Source organism: Giraffa tippelskirchi, chromosome 4, assembly GCF_054371585.1.
Source record: "Giraffa tippelskirchi isolate mGirTip1 chromosome 4, T2T-mGirTip1v1.2.pri, whole genome shotgun sequence".
NCBI classification, from domain to species: Eukaryota; Metazoa; Chordata; class Mammalia; order Artiodactyla; family Giraffidae; genus Giraffa; species Giraffa tippelskirchi.
In genome coordinates, this window is record NC_137278.1 from 78,435,284 (window position 1) to 78,457,269 (window position 21,986).

The 21,986-nt window shown below is 35.8% G+C and overlaps 1 long non-coding RNA gene across 1 annotated transcript in view; it reads right to left on the minus strand.

Annotated features, from left to right (window-relative positions):
- Positions 1-210: 210 nt before the first annotated feature.
- LOC145503532 (uncharacterized) overlaps positions 211-21,986 on the minus strand; it is a 77,093-nt gene continuing 55,317 nt past the window's right edge. The window contains exon 3 of the long non-coding RNA XR_014051545.1: positions 211-2,681. This is a non-coding gene — a long non-coding RNA (uncharacterized LOC145503532). The remainder of the gene's footprint in view (positions 2,682-21,986) is intronic.

A 21,986-nucleotide genomic window follows, 5' to 3' on the forward strand; every position in this document is an offset into this window, starting at 1 on the left:
CTACTGTAACTTTTTACGAAATAGGAGTAATTTTCTCTGAACTATCTCTGCCCCCAAAGGGCTTATTCCCAGAATTGAGTCACTTGCCAAACTCTTGAAAAAGTGCTATCTATAACCACAATTGATGATGTCAGAGGTCACCACCTAATTCATAAACAAGAGATATTCGCAGAAATGAAGTAGTAATACTAGCCATGGAGTAAGCAGTGGTTTTATTTTTGCTTTTTTCATTTTCTTGTTTGTTGAGCTTCAGTTACAAAGATTTCAATTCATCATAGTGCACAGTTCAAGTTATAGTCTCAATAGTGATAAATGCAAGATGCCTCTCTTTTATAGATATTATATATATTTATTTACCACGTTTGATCTCCATATTTCCCTAACATGGGACAATGGCTATGCTCATTTATTGCTGGCTTTGATATTATTTCCATGCCTTTGTAGTGGTCAAAAGTAAAATATCTGTACTTTTAAAGATAAACTACATCAAGAATTCTTACTATTAATTTATACTGAATTCATTATTACAGATTTTACTTAGCTTCATTAAAATTTTCCAATTGAATCTAATTTATCTCATGACATAAATTTTAATCTCAATGATATCAACCTAGCTATTCATACCACAAAATAAAAACAACAGTCTCTGAATACCAATGATAATATTTAAGTCATCAAGATAGTGACTAGGTAGTTCAAAAAACACAACAGTGTGGCAATGGCATAAAAATAGATGCATAGACCAACGGAACAGAATAAGGAGTTCCAAAATAAACCCTAATAAACTAACTAATATTTGAAAGGGAACCAAGAAAAGTTAGTTTCTTCAATAAATGGTGCTAGGAAAGCTGGATATTCATACACAAAAGAATGAAACTGGACCCCAGTCTTACACCTCTCCCCCAATTAACTTGAAATGGATTAAATACTTATGCAAAACCTGAAACCATAAAACTCCCAGAATAAAAAAAAGGGACAATTTTTTTCATTGGTTTTGGCAATGATTTTATGGCTGTCACCAAAAGCACAAGCAATAAAAGCAAGAACAAGCAAGTAAACCAAAAAGCTTCTGCACAGCAAGGGAAACCGTACACAGAATGCAAAGGAAACTTACTGAATAGGAGGAAATATTTACAAACCACAAATGTGATAATGTATTAATACTCAAAATATATAAGAAATGCATATAACTCAACAGCTAAAAACTCTACAATAAATAATTCAAATTTTAAAAATGAGAAAATAGACATTTTTCTTTCTTTTCTAAAAAATTAATTTAGTTTAATTGGAGGCTTGTTACTTTACAATATTGTGGTGGTTTTTGCCATACATTGACATGAATCAGCCACGGGTGTACATGTGTCCCCCATCCCAAACCACCCTCCCACCTTCCTCCCCATCCCATCCCTCTGGGTTGTCCCAGTGCACCAGCTTTGAGTGCCCTGTTTCATGCATCAAACTTGGACTGGTCATCTATTTCACATATGGTAATATATATGTTTCAATACTATTCTCTCAAATCATGCCACCCTCACCTTCTCCCACAGAGTCCAAAAGTCTGTTCTTTATATCTGTGTCTCTTTTGCTGTCTCGTATATAGGGTTGTTGTTACCATCTTTCTAAATTCCATATATATGCATTAATATACTGTTTTGGTATTTTTCTTTCTGACTTACTTCACTCTGTATAATAGGCTTCAGTTTCATCCAGCTCATTATAAATGCTGGAGAGGGTGTGAAGAAAAGGGAACCCTCTTACACTGTTGGTAGGAATGCAAACTAGTACAGCCACTATGGAGAACAGTGTGGAGATTCCTTAAAAAACTGGAAATAGAACTGCCATATGACCCAGCAATCCCACTGCTGGGCATACACACCAAGGAAACCAGAACTGAAAGAGACACGTCCCCCAATGTTCATCACAGCACTTTTTACAATAGCCAGGACATGGAAGCAACCTAGATGTCCACCGGCAGGCTAATGGATAAGAAACCTGTGGTACATATACACAGTAGAATATTACTCAGCTATGAAAATAGACATTTTTCAAAGAAGATGTTCAAATGAATAACAAGAGCATAAAAAGGTATTCGACCTCACCAATCACTAAGGAAATATGAATCAAAACCACGAGTCTTATACCATAAACCACCATTGAAAATTATGAAATGCTGATAGTTATTGGCTTTCCACATAATTTTCTCTTCTGAAAGCACAATCTTTATTGGAAAAAGGATTAGAGAAACCACTTCTGCTCCTTGATCCAGCTCCCACTCCTGGACTTTATAATCACAAATGAGATGTTTTTTAATATAATAATTTATCAATATTACCATGAAACTGAGCAAAAGTTGGCACTACATGTAGAACTGGTGAATTGGAACAGACTAAATTACATCCCTACCCAGGAAAACAGCATACCTTCTATTTGACACACTAGTGTCTAGGAAGTCAGTATCTTGTACCTAACCAAATGTCTCAGTACATGCTTCTTCCATCAGAGAGAGATATATAGATTGCGATAGTTATAGCTATAAAAGAAGAGATTCCTTATAGGAACTGACTCACAGTTATGCAGATCAAGAAGTCCCACGATCTGCCATCTTCAAGCCCGAGAACTAGGAGAGTCACTGATGTAATTTAATCCAAGTCCAAAGAAGGGAAAACCAGAAGTGCCAGTGTCTGTGGGCAGAAGAGAGTTGTCACAGGTAAGTAAAGAGAGAAAATTCACCCTTCCTTCACCATTTTTGTTCTATTTGAGCCCTCAGCAGGTTGCATAGTGCACATGGACACAAGTAGAGGTGGCCCTCTTCACTCAGTCTGCTGATTCAAATGCCAATCTTTTCTGGAGACACTGTCATAGACACGCCACGAGATAATGCTGTACCAGCTGTCTGGGCATCCCTTAGCCCAGTCAAGTTGACTCATAAAATTAACCATCATAGGAATCAACAATTTTCCTTAAACTATTATTGCCTGAATACCCTCTTCATCATTCTGTTAAAAATATTAAACTCTACCGCTTCATATAATCCAGATACAGCATCTAGGTTCTTGATTTCATAATTTTTCCGTACCCACTTGCCTTGCTCTATTTTTGCCACACATCTTATCACCTCCTAATGTTCTATATTATGTTATCATTGTATTTTCTGTCTCCTCTTGCTAAAATTCAAGCTCTGTAAAGACTAATTTTTATCTGTTTTAGTTTAGTGATATATTTCAAGCATCTATTTAAAATACACCTAGTAAATACTAGGGGCTCAATATCCATTTCATACATGAACATAAATAAAATCTTATTTAATGTAATGGTATATAGTTTCCTCTGTTTCTCTTCCTCTTCTGTAGTGGACTACTCTTTGATAAAGCCCAGTGCAGAGTTATTCCTTGTAATATTCATCCAACTCCATTTTTTTAGATAACAGAAGTAGTGTTTACTTGTCTAACATACAAATACATTTTATTAGTCTCCATATATTTTAGTTTATCATGGATTTCCTATAGATTATTTTCTTATATTCTCTCAAATAAGTTAGAGCAGACACATAGTACAATTCAAACTTTTTCAGAAAGCTTTTCTAAGAAGGTGTTGCACATATGAATATAGTACTAATGACCATATCAATGGAGGAGACACATAACATACATATTCTGTTGGTCTCAAGAACTTTTTTTTTTTTTGCTGGAAACTGAACTGTAGCACTTTACATTTACTCTCACCTCCAAAACGCCCAGAGTAAAATGCTTTTGGTGTGTGTGTTGTTCAGTGAGAGACAGTATCATTGTTATAGTTAAATCTTCATGGTATAGTAATGAAAGACATGGTTGCTTAAAAGACTGAAACAGTATTTCTCTCTAGGTTCTTATGTCACTGTCAGAAAGGGACTCGGGCTCAAAGAAAACACAGTCTGATACTTGCAGATCCTTAAGGATTAAACAACCAAGATGAAATTCCACACTCTTGCTCTGACTCTGTTGGTTGAACCCTAAAGCATGTTTCATGGGTTGATGGAAATCAGAGTTAACTTTTATCTGTAGGAAAATAATATTTTTATAGCTGCTCACAATCCTCCCTGTAAAACTGTCAATTTTACAAATGTTGGCAATAGAAGCATACGTTGCAATGCCTCAAGATAATCCTAAGTGCTATGCAATAAAAATAAATATCCATGGCCTGTTTTTTACTGAAACTATTATTTCTTGATTCACACTGACATAGAACCAGTTGCTAATATTTTTATTCATTAGATTTATCTTCTTCCCCTTATCTTCTTGCCTCCTATGAAGACATAAGAACATATATTCTCATGACAATTAGGGTATTAATGACACTATCAGGTTGGCCCAAAGGAGCAGCCAACAAAAGCACCTGCCTTTCTCTCTCTTCTTATATTCATTTAATTGCAAGTCCTTCTCCCACCATGTATACACAAGTATATCCTCCCAAAACTCCACAAAGAGTAAACCCACTAAGTACGGTGGTATTATGCCACCAACCAGAGAGTATTTTCTCTTTTTGGAACAATCTCAGCCTTAAAGAATATTTGTAATATTATCCTTAGTGAGAATATCCTAATATTCTTCACGAAATGCTACTCATAAGGTTATCCTGCCCATTATGAACCTAGGAATATGGCTATTAATTAATTATGTAGGCAAATTACCTTTTGGGGTTTCATGTGGGCAGTATAAGTAAATTCTGGAGTCAAATTTTCTGGGTTCAGTTCACAGCTCTGACATTTACTAGCTTTGTGACATTAGGCAGGTTATTTAAACCTCAGGGTTTGTTCATCTGTATAAATCAATCTATAAAAGGATGGTGGTGATGATTTGGTATGTTATTATCTGTAAAGATCTTAACAGTTTCTGGTATCATATAATGTAAGATGCCATTATCAATATATAGCTACAAGTGATGGGGTGTTTTAGAAATATGTTGATGGTGGCATTCAGTATCCCTCCAGTTCTTACTCTTCCTATCTCTTAGGAAACTGAACTTGCCACTGCCCCTAGGCAACTAAAAATGCTAAATAAATCAGCAAAGACCAGTAAAGGACTGGATTTATTTGTTGTGTTTTCTTATAGAAATTAAAAGCAAAAGTGAGTTTGTAATATAAAAGATTTTTAAAACAATTTCTAAGACTTGAAAGACAGTAAACATTTCTCTGTACTGAACAGAAATGTGTTGTTTTACTATTATTTTACATATGAAAGTCAAATTGATATTTTAAAAATCAGTAACGTGCCAAGTGGAGAACTCCTGGGTGATTCCATTTGTGATTCAATCCTTCTTTGTATTTAGGCTATTACAAAGCAAGATGGAGTCCAAGATGTCCACAGAACTTTTGCCAAGATAAGCTTTTACTACATAGACATGTGATGTTAACAGAGTGGAGGATTTACCAAAAGATCTGTTTTTAAAAACTCAAGAAAAGTATAAGCATCAGTCACAATGCACTGCCTGGTCCCCTAAACTGTACTGAATAGCTTTTGTAAAAAATTCTTTCCTTAGATTTTACTGATATACTTTCAACATGAAACAGCATATGAATAATTTCTCCCTTTAAAAAGAACTTGTAAAAATTGGTACAGAATTAATATTAAAATTTCAATCACACAGGCCAAGTCCACAGAAAAATGAACCATTACCATACCATCCTAAAGAAGTACTGTTTGCATTTAAAAGAGATATTGGATTATTACTCTCATATTTGGATAAAGAAAAAAACTGAAATGAAACTAAAATTTGTGGTGTATTTCAAATAGTTTCTTTACCATAGACATGTTATTTCCTAAGTATCAATCTAGAGTCATATGAAATCAACATGAAAATATTGAAGTCCTTAAAAACTGGTTCTGCATTTCAATGGTTTAAACACTCAGCCCTACTTTTTCCAGAATTTCTCTATTTCTGAGTATTTTAATCTAGATTTAGTTCTTTGTTTATGTTCCATTTTGTTATAGACTAGCTTTATTGGTTTAACAAAGATGTATATTGTCTTTTCCTACTTCTGCTTTATTTAACGTCTTCCTGTTTCCTTTAGAGATGAAGGGTAGATAGGAGAATGTAACATTCTTGGGCTGCTCTTTAGTTCTGGAACTGTGGGTTATTGGGAAGAAGTCCAAGACCACCTTGATCTCCCCTTCTGTACTGACTCACTCTTTTACCTGGATACACATGTTTTATTCCATCCTTGAAATTTAGCAACAAAGGGCCTTTGTAACGAACTTTACTAAAAGATCTCTAGCACCCCTCTTGGCTTTGCAGCTCTAGTTCACCCTTAGTTTTCCTCTGTTTCTGTAATTTTATTTTTATTTCTTTCCCACCCACCAAATCTTTCACTCCTCTTCAGCTTGTTGTTGCTTCTCTTGTTTGAGATACAATTATGTGTCCAAATCATGTGCTCTGAACATCTGTGTGATAAACTATTCACTGAACTATATATTGTGTTTTTGGACACAATTGTGTATTCTCTGTCTACTTAACAGAATGTGGTACTTCTAAGTGAAAAAAGTGTTACAAGGGGCAAGTGATAAATACAGAGACATTAGAAGTCATGTATTTGCTAAATAAAAATAGCATCCCTGCAGTAATTGTCAGAATCACATGCTATATCAAATAGGCTTGGGCTGAAGAGCATCATTTGTCAAACAGTCTCACTGAGAACATCTCTCCCTTGGAACCCTCCCTGCCAGCATAATTTCTGTTGATTTCAAAGATTTCTCTGTGGTTATCCTAGGTCTCTTGGCCAGCTTGCCACAAAGGGCAAACTGGTCTTTTACCATCATGCACCCAACTCAGGATTTTATCCTAGCCATTTTTTTAGAGAGAATTAAGTTTCGTTTTCATAGAGAAGATGTTAGTTTGAGAAGACCAAATAGAACAGTTAAGAATAGAGACATTTGAACTTTCAGAGGCAACGTATACAATAAAAGTTTTCTTAGGGAAAAAAATTATTTATCTTCTTTATATTTATCTACTGTTCTTTCCTACTCTCCGGACAAAAGAATTTTGTTGTAAAAGCATTTTTTAAAACAGGAACTTACAAATTTAGAATCAAATTTAAAGGCTCTATTCACAAAATAGGCAAACAACACATTTTGGGGCCATTATGAAAAATCAGCTCCATACACAGCATACATTTTATAGATTGCTAAATGTTTATGGTAGGTTGTACATAGAGCAGTCCTCATCAAAGACCTTAAGATGACACAAACAATAATAATACGTGAGTGTCTTTGGTAAGGGTCTGAGAGCAGTATAGAAAATTCTTTAGGAGCTTCGAGAGGATGAGCCCACTTTTTCTTGAAGGAATCAAGAAAGATTTTATCAAATACTCAAGTGATAGAGAGAAGTGGACAGAATCAGAGAGTAACAGAAGCAAAGGCATGGAGACAGGCTATTATGATGCAAGTGTTCCCCCCCACCCCGGAAATATCCTATCTAATGACAGCTGTGACCCTTAAAGGTTATTAAAAGTTGTATAGCTATTGCACACACATCAGTAGTTTTACAAGCCTCTCTTATAACAGGTAATATGAAATGAAATTATAGTTGATACTATATTTTGTACCAGGTCATTGATTTACAGAAGGTCAAGATTAGCCACAGACTGAACAGCTGAACAGGTGAAGCTTATTATGTTCCTCAGGTTACTAAGCTTTTATGACCATCCCTACACACACATACACAACACACACACACGTGTGCCCTTTCATCCTAGACCTTTAGCTTATTTTCCATTAACTTTATGTGTCTTCTGCCATCCCACTTCCCTGATTCTCATGTCTGCAAATACAGTGACACTCTTTAAGAGGTACCCTTCTATGATTTCACTATGTTCCAAAAGCTAGCTTTGAAGCTCCATGTGATTTCATTTTTGCTATAGACCTAGTGCCTGTAACATGGTGAATACTCAATAATAGTTGTCAAATGAACAGAAGATTAAGAGACTGTCATAGGGTAAACTGTTTGACAAGCAGAAGATGAATTATTGTGTCCATTTTGTAGACAAGTTTGCAGAGATAAAGAGAGGTTCTAATTCTCCAACTTGTGCTTGTTTTATCATGAGACATTGCTTTTACTCAAACAATGATTAATGGTAGCAATTACAGATTGGGTGCAGGAGTAATGTAATGATGGTTTGGATACACAGAACCTACAATGGTCCCTCAAATCATGCTATACAAGCATCACACAGTCAGCCAAGGAGGTGATAGTAGTATCTAATGAAAGATAATACAACTGGGAAGAGACACAAATTAAATATGTGTGGTTTGTCACAATTTCCTTAACTGTCCTGCCCTCTAACTTAACCTTTTCCTACTCAATCTCTCCCCTTCCTATAACCTGGATTATTAAGAATTATACTTTTAGCTAATGATTCCCAACTGTTTTCTTGCAAGGAGAATTGGGGCAATGGTAGAAACAGCACAGGAGTAGTGAGACATTTTCATTAGAAGGAGCTTGAATCTATTTCTGAATTAGAGCAAAAGCAATGAAATAGAGTTATACAGGGAGAAACTGAGTCTATGTGAATTATGTGAGAGTAATTTGGGGTACCTTTGTCATAAAATGGTGAGATCCTTAGAAATATTTGCACATTATGTGTGACACTGATAAACTGGTAGAAACAAGGCTTTTAGAAGTTTTGCTCTATGCTAAAAATAGGAACTTCTAGAGAGACTGTAATGAAGATTTCAATTCCTGTTAATCATCTTTTATTGCCAGACATGTTGCTCACTGAACACGGGTTCACTCACAAGTGGACATGAGGCAGTTGAGTTACTATGATTTCTTTGTGGTCTCCTGATTTGGTAGGAATGTTCAGCTCTATATATTGTAGCAGAAAACATGATATATAGGGGCCCACATGTAGAGGGGTTAATTTCTTCCCGGCTAACAAGAAGTCTGGAAGTACTTTCTTCTACCACTTTCTTCCTTCAGAAAAGGATGTGGGGAAAGTGCTTGTGTCCAAACAAATGTAGAGAATTCATAACACTGTGCAAATCTCAGTAAAAACAGAGGGTGGTCTGTGAGGTATTTCATATACCACTATTGTGAAGTAAGTCAAGGATAGTTCAGAGAAAGGAATAAAGAGGCAAAGAACAGAGAAGTATGGAAAGTATGTTTGCTGAAGTATTTAAGAATATTCATTTCTGTTGTAAAGACCATGACAAAAAATAACAGACAAACTTAAGCACAGAAGTAACTGCTGAGATATAGTAGACATAGAGTTAGCATAGCACATATACATGTGTTAATTATAAGAGAGATGATGGAAGGAATAAGTAAACCTTATCTATTCATAAGACATATATTAGGTCATCTTCAATTGGTAGCAATGTAATCAGGTATCCATAGATGACACACATTCTGGCCTTAGGCATCCTCTTCCAAATCACAGATAAAAACCAGATACTCAGCAGGTTATCAACCAATTTTAACCATAACCAGTAATTTACCTTGACTCTCCCTAATAAAGCAAGTGTTTTAGGTACAAGGTAACTTCCATCTGCCAAACCTTGCTTAGCTTGTCTTCTGAACCATATGATTAACAGAAGAGGTTGCTGTGATTAGAGATAGAACATACAAACACTGCACAAGGTAGAATCCATCTTTCTCGCATTTTATTTAAGGATATTTCCTTACCCTATTATTAATATTGATAGTTTTTAATATATATAATGCATGCATATTATGTATGCATGTTATATATTAATTGTATACATTATATCAGCCATTGATAATATCAACCATATAACATATTACAGCACATAATATTGTATATATGCATGTATTATATGTCACATAATTATTAATATTAACAATTAATAGTCACAGTATGCAAGTATTTGCTCCAGAAAATGACTGGTTTTCAAACAAATCAATTTCCTTTGCATCTAATGAAAATTTTAAAAGAAGATTTTATATAAAGAAGCTATTTAATGTGGAAACCTGTGTTTATCTCCTATAGATATTTTCCTCTTGATATTGCATATGAAACTTTTCATGCATACACAACTCAGAGCTGACTTCCAGGCAGAACGCCTAGCACAGAGATCTCCCTGTATGGCATAGATCCTTGGAAGAAGGCTGAGTGCTGAAGAATTGGTGCTTTCAAACTGTGGTGCTGGATGAGATTCTTGAGAGTCTCCTGGACAGCAAGGAGATCAAACCTGTCAATCCTAAAGGAAATTAACCCTGAATATTCATTGGAAGGACTGATGCTGAAGCTGAAGTTCCAGTACTTAGGACTTGATATGAAGAGTCAACTCACTGGAAAACACCCTGATGCTGGGAAAGATTGAAAGCAAAAGGAGGAGGAGGTGGTAGAGGATGAGCTGGTTAGACAGCATCACTGATTCAATGGCCATGAGTTTGAGCAAACTCCCAGAGACAGTGAAGGATAGTGGAGCCTGGCATGCTTTAGTCCATGGGATTGCAAAGAGTTGGACATGACTCAGCAACTGAACAACAACAATAAATCAGAGCCTTAATGTCTATATAATCTCTATTATAAACTTATTTGCCTGAGCATGTGTGTGTCCTTGGTTGAATCATGCTGGTTCTTATTCACCTCTTTTACAATTGCTCTTTTTCGCATGTTGTAGAAGTTCTAGAACTACACCTCATTCAATTTGACTCTTACTGTGATACCTTACCCCAGATGCACAGTCCTAAAAACAGCCTATAAGCATACCACAAATTATTCACGTATTCACCTCAAGAGAAATTTATTTCAACATAATTATTCTTTTTATGTTTAATGTTTGTTCACCAAATGGTTAATACATTCAAGACTTGATGTTTTTATGCTAATAATAATTGGAATGAGAATTTAATTAAGAAGAAAATATTAGCACATAAATCCATGTGGTCACAGGAAAGAAATTAAAATTTTCAATTATGTACACAGTTTTATTGTAGAGAAGAATGACAGAGTGATTACTAAAATACTTTCAAGCATAAAATTATATTACGTTAGTATAAAATTCTATTGAAGTAGAGTGAAAATACAAACTTCTGAGAAAAGGCAGCAATGTCAAATTTATAATAATAAAGAAGAGAATTGTTCATTTTAAATGATTTATAGCTAGTAACAAATTGCTATTACATTAGTACACCATTGGAAATATATAAAGGGATGATATGTGCTAATTATTTTTTAACATCAAATTTTACAGTATATGATAAATCACACCTGTTCCAATTGCTTAAGTTTAGTATCTAAATGGATTTTTAAAAATCTAGATGTAACTACAATGTGTACAAAGTAGTATAGCAGTAAAATACAAGTATATTATTAATGAAAGTGCAACAGACTAAAATTTGCAGATAAAAGACAAAGAATATCATAATAGTGAAAAAAACTTGGACTCTTACAAACTGACTAATGTTTATATGGATTCAAAGGACTCAGGGTAATCAATTCAATATTAAAAGAGAAGAACAATGTTGGGGAACTGATTACTGACTTCAAGACTTAAAGCTATAGTAATCAAGACAGTGTGATATTGGACAAAGAATAAACAAATCAATGGAGCAATAGAAAGTTCAGGAAGAGACCTCTATGAGGATACCCAATTGTTCTTTAACAAAGGAACAAGGGCACTGCAATGGAGAATGGACAGCTTTTTCAACAAATGGTGTTGGAACAACTGGACATCCACATACCAAAAGAAAAGAATCTAGACACAGATCTTACACCATTCAAAAAGAGTAATTCAAAATGATCATGGACATAAATGTAAATTTTAAAACTATGAAACTTCTAGAAGATGTAATAGGAGAAAATCCAGATGACCTTAGATATGGCAATAGTTTTTAGATACAACACCAAAGGCATGATCCATGAAAGAAATAATTCTAAACTGAAGAAATAAAAGCAAAAATAAACAAGTGGGGCCTAATCAAACTTATAAGCTTTTGCACAGCAAAGGAAACCACAGGCAAAATGAAAAGACAACCTACTGAATGGGAGAAAATATTTGCAAATGACGTGACTGATAAGGACTTAATTTCCAAAATATACAGAAGCTCATACAACTCAACAACAACAGAAAGAACAACAACAAGAGCAACAACAACAAAAAATCAACTGAGAAAGAGCATAAGAACTAAATAGATACTTCTTCAAAGAAGATACACAGATGGCCAACAGAGCCATGAAAAGATGCTCAACATCACTAATCTTTAGAGAAATGCAAATCAAAATTACAATAAGGTATTAACTCACATAGGTTAGAATGACCATCATTAAGAAATCTACAAATAAACACTGGAGAGGGTGTGGCAACAATGGAACCATCTTACAACTGTTGGTGGAAATGTAAGTTTGTGCAGCCACTATGGAAAACAGTATGGATATTCTCCAAAACACTAAAAACAGAATTTACATATGATCCAGCAACTTTACTCCTGGACATATATCTGCACAAAACTATAATTCAAAACATACATGCACCCCTATGTTCATAGCAGCACTATACACAACAGCCAAGACATGGAAACAACCTAAATGTTCATTGATGGAAGAATGGATAAAGAAGATGTGTCACATATATACAACAGAATACTACTTAACCATAAAAAAGAATGAAATAATGGCATTTGCAGCAACATGGATGCACGAGAGATTACCATAAGTCAGAAATAGAGAGACAAACACCATATGATATTGCTTAAATGTGGAATCTAAAATATGGCACAAATGAACATATCTACAAAACAGAAATGGATTCACAGACAGAACAGACTTGGTTGCTAATGGGGGTGGTGTGAGAGGGATGGAGTAGGAGGTTGGGGTTATCAGAGGCAAGCTATTATATATAGAATGGATAAACAGTATGTTCCATTATACTTAACGTAGAAAATGAATAAGCAGCTACCATATAGCACAGGGAACTCTGCTCAATATTATGTAGAACTTAAATGGGAAAATAATTTGAAAAAGAATGGATACATGTGTAAGTATAGTGGAGTCACTTTGCACAGCAGAAATTAACACAACATCGTAACTCGACTATATTTGAATTAAAACATAAATTACTGCACCAGTTTTCCTGGGAAAAATTGTTAAACTGGCTTTATTAAAATTAAAATTAAATTAAAATAAAAAAATTCTGCTCTGTGAAAGACAGTGTCAAGAGAGTGAGAAGACAAAACACAGCCTGGGAGAAAATATTTGCACAAGCAACAGCTGATAAAGAGTTGCTATTAAAAATATTAAGAATTCCTAAAAGTTAGTAATAAAAAAATAATAACCTAATTAAAAAAGGGGTTATCATGGTAACTATTTTGAAATGTACAGAAATACCAAGTCACTGAGTTGTATAAGGACTGATGTTGAAGCTGAAACTCCAATACTTTGGCCACCTGATGCAACGAACTGACTCATTTGAAAAGACTCTGATGCGGGAAAGATCGAAGGCGGGAGGAGAAGCAGATGAAGAGGATGAGGTGGTTGGATGGCATCACCAACTCAAGGGACATGAGTCTGAGTAAACTCCGGGAGTTGGTGATGGACAGGGAGGCCTGGCATGCTGCAGTCCATGGAGTCGCAAAGAGTCGGACATGACTGAGTGACTGAACTGAACTGAGTTATATAAAAGGAAATAACATAGTGTTGTAGGCTAATTATTCTTTAAAAACAAACAAACTCACAGAAAAAGATCAGATTTGTGATTACCAGAGGCAAGTGGTGGGAGGAGATAGAATTAGATGAAGGCAATCAAAAGGTACAAATTTCCAGTTTCACTTTAACTGTAAGTAAGTACTAAGGAAATAACAGAGAACATAATAAATATAATTAACACTGCTGTTTGTTATGGGAGTTTGTGTTACAAGAGTAAATCCTATGAGTTCTCATATAAGGAAAAATTTTTATTTGCTATTTCTGTAATTTCCTATTCACATGATATGACAGATGGTCACTGAACTTACTGTGATAATCATTTCATGATGTATAGAAGTCAAATTATGCTATACACTTTAAACTTATACAGTGCTGTATATCAATTATATTTCAACAGGATGAATTAGGAGATTAAGATTGATATATATACATATATATATGTATATATTATCAAGTGTAAAACACCTGGTGGGAAGCTGCTGTATAGCACCAGGAGCTCAGCTTGGTGCTCTGTGATGACCTAGAAGGGTGGGATAGGGGAGGTGGGAGGGAGGTGCAAGAGAGAAGGGATATATGTATACATAATAACTCATTCAGTTTGTTGTTCCACAGAAAGTAACACAACATATAAAGAAATTATACTCCAATAATACAATTAAAAATAACAAATACAAAAGCAGTTTAGATAAGAATACTACTACATGATTCTTTGCGCCTGTTAACTCTTTTTGATAACAGCACAGCAATGTGGAGGAATGTTTCCGAGACACTGAGAACAGGCCTGTGTCCATGCTCAGGTATGTGTGTGTGTGTGTGCATGTAAAATGAGCCGAACCAAAATATTAATGCTTTATGAATATATATGCAATATAACCACAGAGAAAAGCATGGGAATGATAACACAATAATCAGGAGTATAACCACCCCTGGACAATGGAAGAGGAAAGTAACTGAGAGGAGAATACAGTGATTTTCTGAAGTGTAAATATTCCATTTCTAAGCTGCATGGGGAGAACTTGGGTGTTAATTTATTTCATAATCTTTAAATGTCATATGTGCATTATGAAATTATAAGGGAAAGAGGTGGTAGAATTTATTTAAATCTATGAAATAGTCCTGGGATGGGGGAGTTTCTAGATAGTGTTTGCTAGAGAGGGCCCTGTTATCATCAAGATCCCAGTTCCTCTGTTTTCCTGGTCTGTTTTCCTCCATGTGTCAGCTGCATCCTTTCCTCCTTGTAGTAAGAGTTGGCTGTTACAGTTCTGGGTTATAGTATATGAACACAAGACTACACTGAAAAGGAGAACTTCTGTTATTCAAACTATCAGGCAAAAGCCCTTGGCTTCACACACATCAAACCTACATAGGTTATGTCCCTGCCTGAACAAATCCCTGTGCAGAGGAAGTAGGGGCGAGGCCAATTATTCTTCACCCAGGATGTGGGTGGAGGTTGTGGAGTCATCCCACTAGGGTGACCATTCTGCTCAGTAGCCTGAGACTTGACATGTTCTAGTTGATGCTTCTGTGTCCCACAAAACCTCTTAATCCCAGGCAAACCAAGATTACTGGTCACCATACAACCAGCAGTGTAGACATAAAAATCAGCTACCTCCTCCCCCCAAACCCATGCTCAAGTCTTATTACTAGGTAGTAGATTTAAATAAATGACTATTTCTACTTTCTCATAACAGACATCTTTCTCCCAAAGGTACTACTGAATCTTTTTCAATTATAGAATTCCACACTCAAAGAATTTCTTAAAATTTTTATCTCTTTCTCTTAAATGATCAATTAATATCCCTTATGTTTTCTAATATTATTTGATGTAATTTCCTAGTCTGTCAGCCCCATTTCTAAACCTTCTTTAGAATCAGAGCCCCAAAACATGAGATCCTATGCAGGGTGTTGTGTAACATTTCCCAATTTCAGAGATGTTTTCTCAGCTATTCCCCAAATCCTGGTGAGGTGGGAGCCAGAAGGAGCTGTCTTCTGAGAAAGATCTGTAATTTCCTAGCATAAAGAAGGGATTTAAAGGCCACTTTATTTAGAACGATAAAGTTAATTGTTTTCTTAAATTATATCAAACAATATCCTGGTTAATTTCTTGATTCATCTCAATTTATGCTTCTCATTGTTTGCAAATATTCTACTAGTTTCCCTGATGAGCTTATAAAGCAGTTAATTTTACAGTTAAATTTCTCTCCCATTTTCTGTTTGCTTTTCACTGTGTCTAAATGCGTGAAACTGAGACTCCGAGGTTCTGTCCAACTACTAATAACATCAAAGAAAACATTAAGCTATTTGATCATTACTATGTAAAACAGATAGGAAGAATTTCATATGTTTTATATCTTTCATTAGGTTAATTTCAGTGATGGGTTATAGAATCTGCAGGAACTCTTGTTAAAAATGGAGATTTTAGGCTTTTAAATTCAATAATTTGAGGTGGTAAGGACCTTGCTTTGAATGAGGATCCAAGACTAATCTCATTAAAATAACCTCTGATGTATATATAAATGCAGATACCAGGCTGGAGCCTCCAGGAACTAATTCCAAAGTTTGTAGACAACCATGAAATCTACAGTTCTGAGAGAGTCTGAAACCAGAGTGTTGAAATTCCACCACAGCTGAAGCTTTAATTATGTTTTTTGTCAAAGATATTAGATAACATGAAGGGGTTGAAATCCATAGGATTTCGATGGAAAATGTCATGGAAAGCCCCAATATCCTCCATCCCCTCAAAAAAATGTGATTTGGAGGTCTTTTGGAATACAATTACAAAGCTATCATCTGTGAGTATTAATATGGTGAGAAGAACAATAGTTTCTTTTGAATTAAAATTTTGTCAGAATTGATCAATCATTTCCTCTTCAAGCCTTTGGAATTAAACCCTATTATAGCACAGGGTTCTTTTTTCCCCTGTTGTATACTGACCAAGGACATTTTCTGGTCAAGAATTCATTCAGGAACTTTGCTGTATCCACAGAGGAAATGGCTGTGACCTTTCCGGCCTGAAAGGTTATGCATTTTGACAGGCGGCACTGAGCCAATCCCTCCAACCACGCGGCACAGACGACCACACACTGTTCTCCCGAGGCATGCTGCTACTCATGTTGTTTAATCACATTCGGCATGTCTGGAGCTGAACGTCACTCAGAACATCAGAAAGGCAAAAAATCTGCTACCGATTCCATAGAAATCCTCAGTGAGAAGCAGCATTCATAGCTGGCTAGTGATTTAATGGATATGTGTTTGCTTCCAAAAATATCATCCCCTTCTGTCTCTGTTACTTGCCACCATATCCAACTGCAGCCTCAAACATGAGTTTTGATTTGTCAGAAATTACAGAACTTGTTAAAATCAAAATAAAACATTAGATGCCTTCTTTGTTCCACATTATGTACAGAAAAATGAATCATAGCCCTGACTTAAAGCTTATACCCTGGTTGGAGTAGTGCACTAATACATGTTTCCTATCAGAGTCCTTCATTTAGCAAATGTTAGCTCTATTTTGACCTATGTCAGAAACAAAGCATATCTCTTCTAACACACACACACACAAACACACAGAACACCTGAAATTCATCATGGATTTTGGGAGTCTAGCTACATTGCTGAGATTCAAGAATAACAGTGAGTGTTCACATTGCACTTTGTATGAATTCCCACCATCTCTAATTGATTCCTCAGTTGTCTCAGTCTCTTTTGCTTTCTCCTCCAGCTCCTGGTTTTTTCAGGAACAATATGAATTCTCATTTTTGCCTTTATAGCAATTCAGCCAGGCATGTGCTGTGCTCTGTGCTCAGTCGTGTCTGACTCTTTGTGACCCCACAGACTGTAGCCCACCAGGCTCCTCTGTCCATGGGATCTTCCAGGCAAGAATACTGGAGTAGCCATTTCCTCCTCCAGGAGATCTTCTCAACCCAGGGATCGGACTCCTGTCTACTGCATTAGCAGGCAGATTCTTTACCACTGAACCACCTGCCTACCATCAAACTTCAACCTCTATACTAGGTTCCTTATTAAAATATCTCCATGAAAAAAATACAGTTTTCTTCTCCAGGAAAAAATCTAGTGAATAAAAGTTTCTCCACCTTCAATTTATGAAACAACATTGACAAACACAAAACAATATTCACTAAAGTGTGAAACTGTATGGTGTAAGGAAAGGGTAATAGAAGTGTGAGAAAACTGAAAACATCAGTGATGGCTGGAGTACTTAAGGACTTGCTGAGGTGCCCTTCTGATATGTTCCCAGGATAATTTATTATTCAAAGAAATAATGCTCATATGTTTGCTAGTTCTCTTTTCACTAAATACTAAGCTTACTGAGGACAGACACTATGCCTAAACCACTATTTAGACTGTCAACCCTGAGAACGAGGTTTTAGGAAAAGAGAGAGCCAATTTTAAACTGAGGAGTATCTTGACTGAGTCTTGAAAAAAGCATGAGATTAAGGTGGTTTAAAGTAAAAAGAGAAAGTTTTCCCAGCAGAAAGAATAAAATGAGTCAACTACTGGAGAACTTAAAGACTAAGGAATCAGACTTAACAATAAGGTAAAAGAGTTGGGAGATATTGAAAAGTGAGTGTGTTTAATTTAAACAGTGGTCAGGAAAAGGGAACTTGAATGCCTGTTGGAGGATGTTAGATGCATTGTTGCAGAAAATAGAATGATCAGAATTTTTGAACATAGGACATAACTAAGAAGACTAGTATCCAAGAAACTTAATTATACTCAATATGTGGGTCACTTATGCTCCTTGCTTTTTCAGACTATCTAAAGTATTTGGGTTTCTCCTATTAAATTAGAGTTGCTATCTTTTTTTTCTCTGTTCCATTTCTTTCATACCATTTCTCGTCTACCAAACAGAATATTATACATAGCACAGGTTTATTCTATCAAGTGAAAAATATTTGAAAAACTCACGTAGAAAGAGGTTGTAGGGTCTTAAAATATAGGCTCTCCTGCAATGATATACAAAAGCATTTAAAGCAGAGACCAAAGCTCAATACTCAGGAATTACTATAGGAGCAATTTTTATCACCACAGTAGGGTTAGAGTGTTGTGGGCTGGAGAAGCAGGTAATTTGGACTTCAGAGTACAATTCAAATCCCACTTAATAAAAAAATAGATTCACAGTTTATTGATAAGATTGATCTATTTGACAACAAAAGAAAAATTACGCCTTAAATATTTATATTATATAAATCTCTGACAGCTATTGTTCTACCTATTGTAATCACCCTGTAAACACAGGATAGATCCTCATCCGAAATATAGATTGGATGTTCACTGATACTGCATACATACCAATAGGGTAGGAAAACTTTTATTACTTACATAAATAAGACTTTCTGGGGACACAGGGCATAACACCCTAGATGGTCAAAAAATGGCTTAAGATAGTGGGGGAAGGTTCCTGTCTTTTTGAGTTCAGTCACTCAGTCGTGTCTGACTCTGTGACTCCATGGACTGCAGCACGCCAGGCTTCCCTGTCCATCACCAACTCCCAGAGTTTACCCAAACTCATGTCCATTGAGTCGGTGATGCCACCCAACCATCTCATCCTCTGTCGTCCCTGTCTCCTCCCGCCCTCAATCTTTCCCACCATTAGGGTCTTTTCCAACGAGTCAGTTCTTCGCATCAGGTGGCCAAAGTATTGGAGTTTCAGCTTCAGCATAAGTCCTTCCAATGAATATTCAGGACGGATTTCCTTTAGGATGGACTGGTTGCATCTTCTTGCAGAGTCTTCAAGAGTCTTCTCCAACACCACAATTCAAAAGCATCAATTCTTTAGTGCTCAGCTTTCTTTTTGTCCAACTCTCATATCCATACATGACTACTGGAAAAACCATAGCTTTGACGAGACGGACTTTTGTTGGTAAAGTAATGTCTCTGCTTTTTAATGGGCTCTCTAGGTTGGTCATAACTTTCCTTCCAAGGAGCAAGCATCTTTTAATTTCATGGCTGCAGTCACCATCTGCATGTGATTTTGGAGCCCCCAAAAATAAAGTCTGTCACTGTTTCCATTGTTTCTCCATTATTTGCCATGAAGTGATGGGACCAGATGCCATGATCTTAGTTTTCTGAATGTTGAGTTTTAAGCCAACTTTTTCACTCTCCTCTTTCACTTTCATCAAGAGGCTCTTCAGTTTCTCTTTGTTTTCTGCCATTAGGGTGGTGTCATCTGCATATCTGAGGTTATTGATATTTCTCCTGGAAATCTTGATTCCAGCTTGTGCTTTATCCAGTCCAGCATTTCTCATGAGGTACTCTTCATATAAGGTAAATAAGCAGGGTGACAATATACAGCCTTGACATACTCCTTTCCCAATTTGGAAGCAGTCTGTTGTTCCATGTCCAGTTCTAACTGTTTTTTCTTGACCTGCATACAGATCTCTCAGGAGGCGGATCAGGTGGTCTGGTATTCCCATCTCTTGAAGAATTTTCCACAGTTTTTTGTGATCCACACAGTCAAGGCTTTGGCATAGTCAATAAACAGAAATAGAAGTAGAACCTGTCTTTTTAGGTTTCTATTGTAGTACAGGGGGTGGGGCCAAGATGAGGGCTTATGCTGGTGGGCAGGGGATTGCATGGCTTGAACTTCCCATTGGCAACAAAGGAGAAAGCACCCATGTTTGTTAACAGCTTGTCCAGATTAAGGGCATAGGGTAGAGAGGGGATGCTAATAGCTATCAGAAGTTAAACATGAAATGAAGTCAGACTCTTCATTTTACTTTCACAGTTTAATTTGCCTCAGTATCCCAAAATCACAACAGGGTTTTTTTTTGTTTGTTTGTTTTTTTAAGAGAAAGACATACATTTTTTTCTTTTCCCAAGTAATCTTACAGTACGTGATAGTAGCACATGGTGTTATACTAGTTCATTGCCCCTAAACACTAGTTACTGTAATCAACTCTCCAAAATCCTTTCACTCTAAACAGCAGTACTCTCATTCCCATAGTCAGAGATTAGAAACAGGCATGTAATGGTAACCTGGCCAGTGAGACTGGAGGGGAAGCTTACTGGGAATTCTGGATAGGATTCCTCACTACCAAAAAGAAAACAAAAAGAAGAGATTGCTCTGATTTTTCACTCTGGTAGTGGCCAAGCTTGAAAGTGGTACCTGAAAGTCCTGAAGTTAAAGCATCCTAATTTATATTCCTTGTTTAACAGAAATGCTCTGGCCAAAGAACCAATTTTTATACAGTCACACCTTTAAATGAACAAGACAGTACCATGGTAATGTGCAAAGATTATTAGCTGCTGTATGGGAAGACCTGGATTTCAGCTCCTGTTCTAACCTTTACCAGCAATGCAAACCTGAGTGGACAATTTAAGTCATCTTGAGCATCAGTTTTATTCATTTGTAAATAGTGAGTATGTATTAACACTCACTAGATATGCTTTGCAGAGTTATTGTTGTCATCATATAAACTAATGTTTTATTCATTACTTAATTATTAATTAAAACATATTTAATGAGGACCTACTGCAGCCAGATATTATGCCCAGAGCGCAGAAAAGACTGGTGAATAAAATAAAGTCCCTGCCTTCACAGCATTTATAATATAGTTTAAGTAAATTTCTCTACGTATTATAAAGCCTCAAATACACATAAATATGCATTCACTATACATTATTAGCACCCACTATGTGGGAAACATTGTTTTAGGTGCCGAGCATTTAAAAATAAAGAAGATACAATTCCTGTTGAGACGTAGTCAACTGCATTTATATTGCATATAACTTAAGAATTGCTTCAACAATAGAAAGCAAAATATCAGATGAACCTGAGGGCTAAACAATGAAAATATTAAGTTTTTAAAACCACAGAATGCTTGGATATAGACTTAAAATGTCAACAAAGGTATAGCTCTTCTTTCCAAACTTCAGCTCTAAGGAAGCTAGGCAAGTATGTATCTGGCACAGGGGACTAGAATAACAGTATTAACTTAGGCAAGTCATGATTCATCATTCGGGTCTGAAAACATTGTGCTACAAACAGAATTGACAAGAAGAAAGATAAATGGCTCATGGGAAGGTGATTAAAATATGTTCCAATATCTATGACAATTATATACTATTTAAAAGTAACAAAGTAACATCTTAATTTTTACAAGATATTAATTTTGTGCTGGGGAGCATCATTCTCATATCATGCAGTTGCTAGTCCATAATTTGCATGTTTATAAATTTGTGATTTTCATGTTTATATGTTTGAGTATTTTCTCTAAGTGGGCTTAACCTAAAGTTAAAAAGACATCTAAAGGTATAATCCCTTTGGATTTAATTCCTATTTACCTTTGGATTTAACATTAGACTTCTGAAGGACCTATCCATG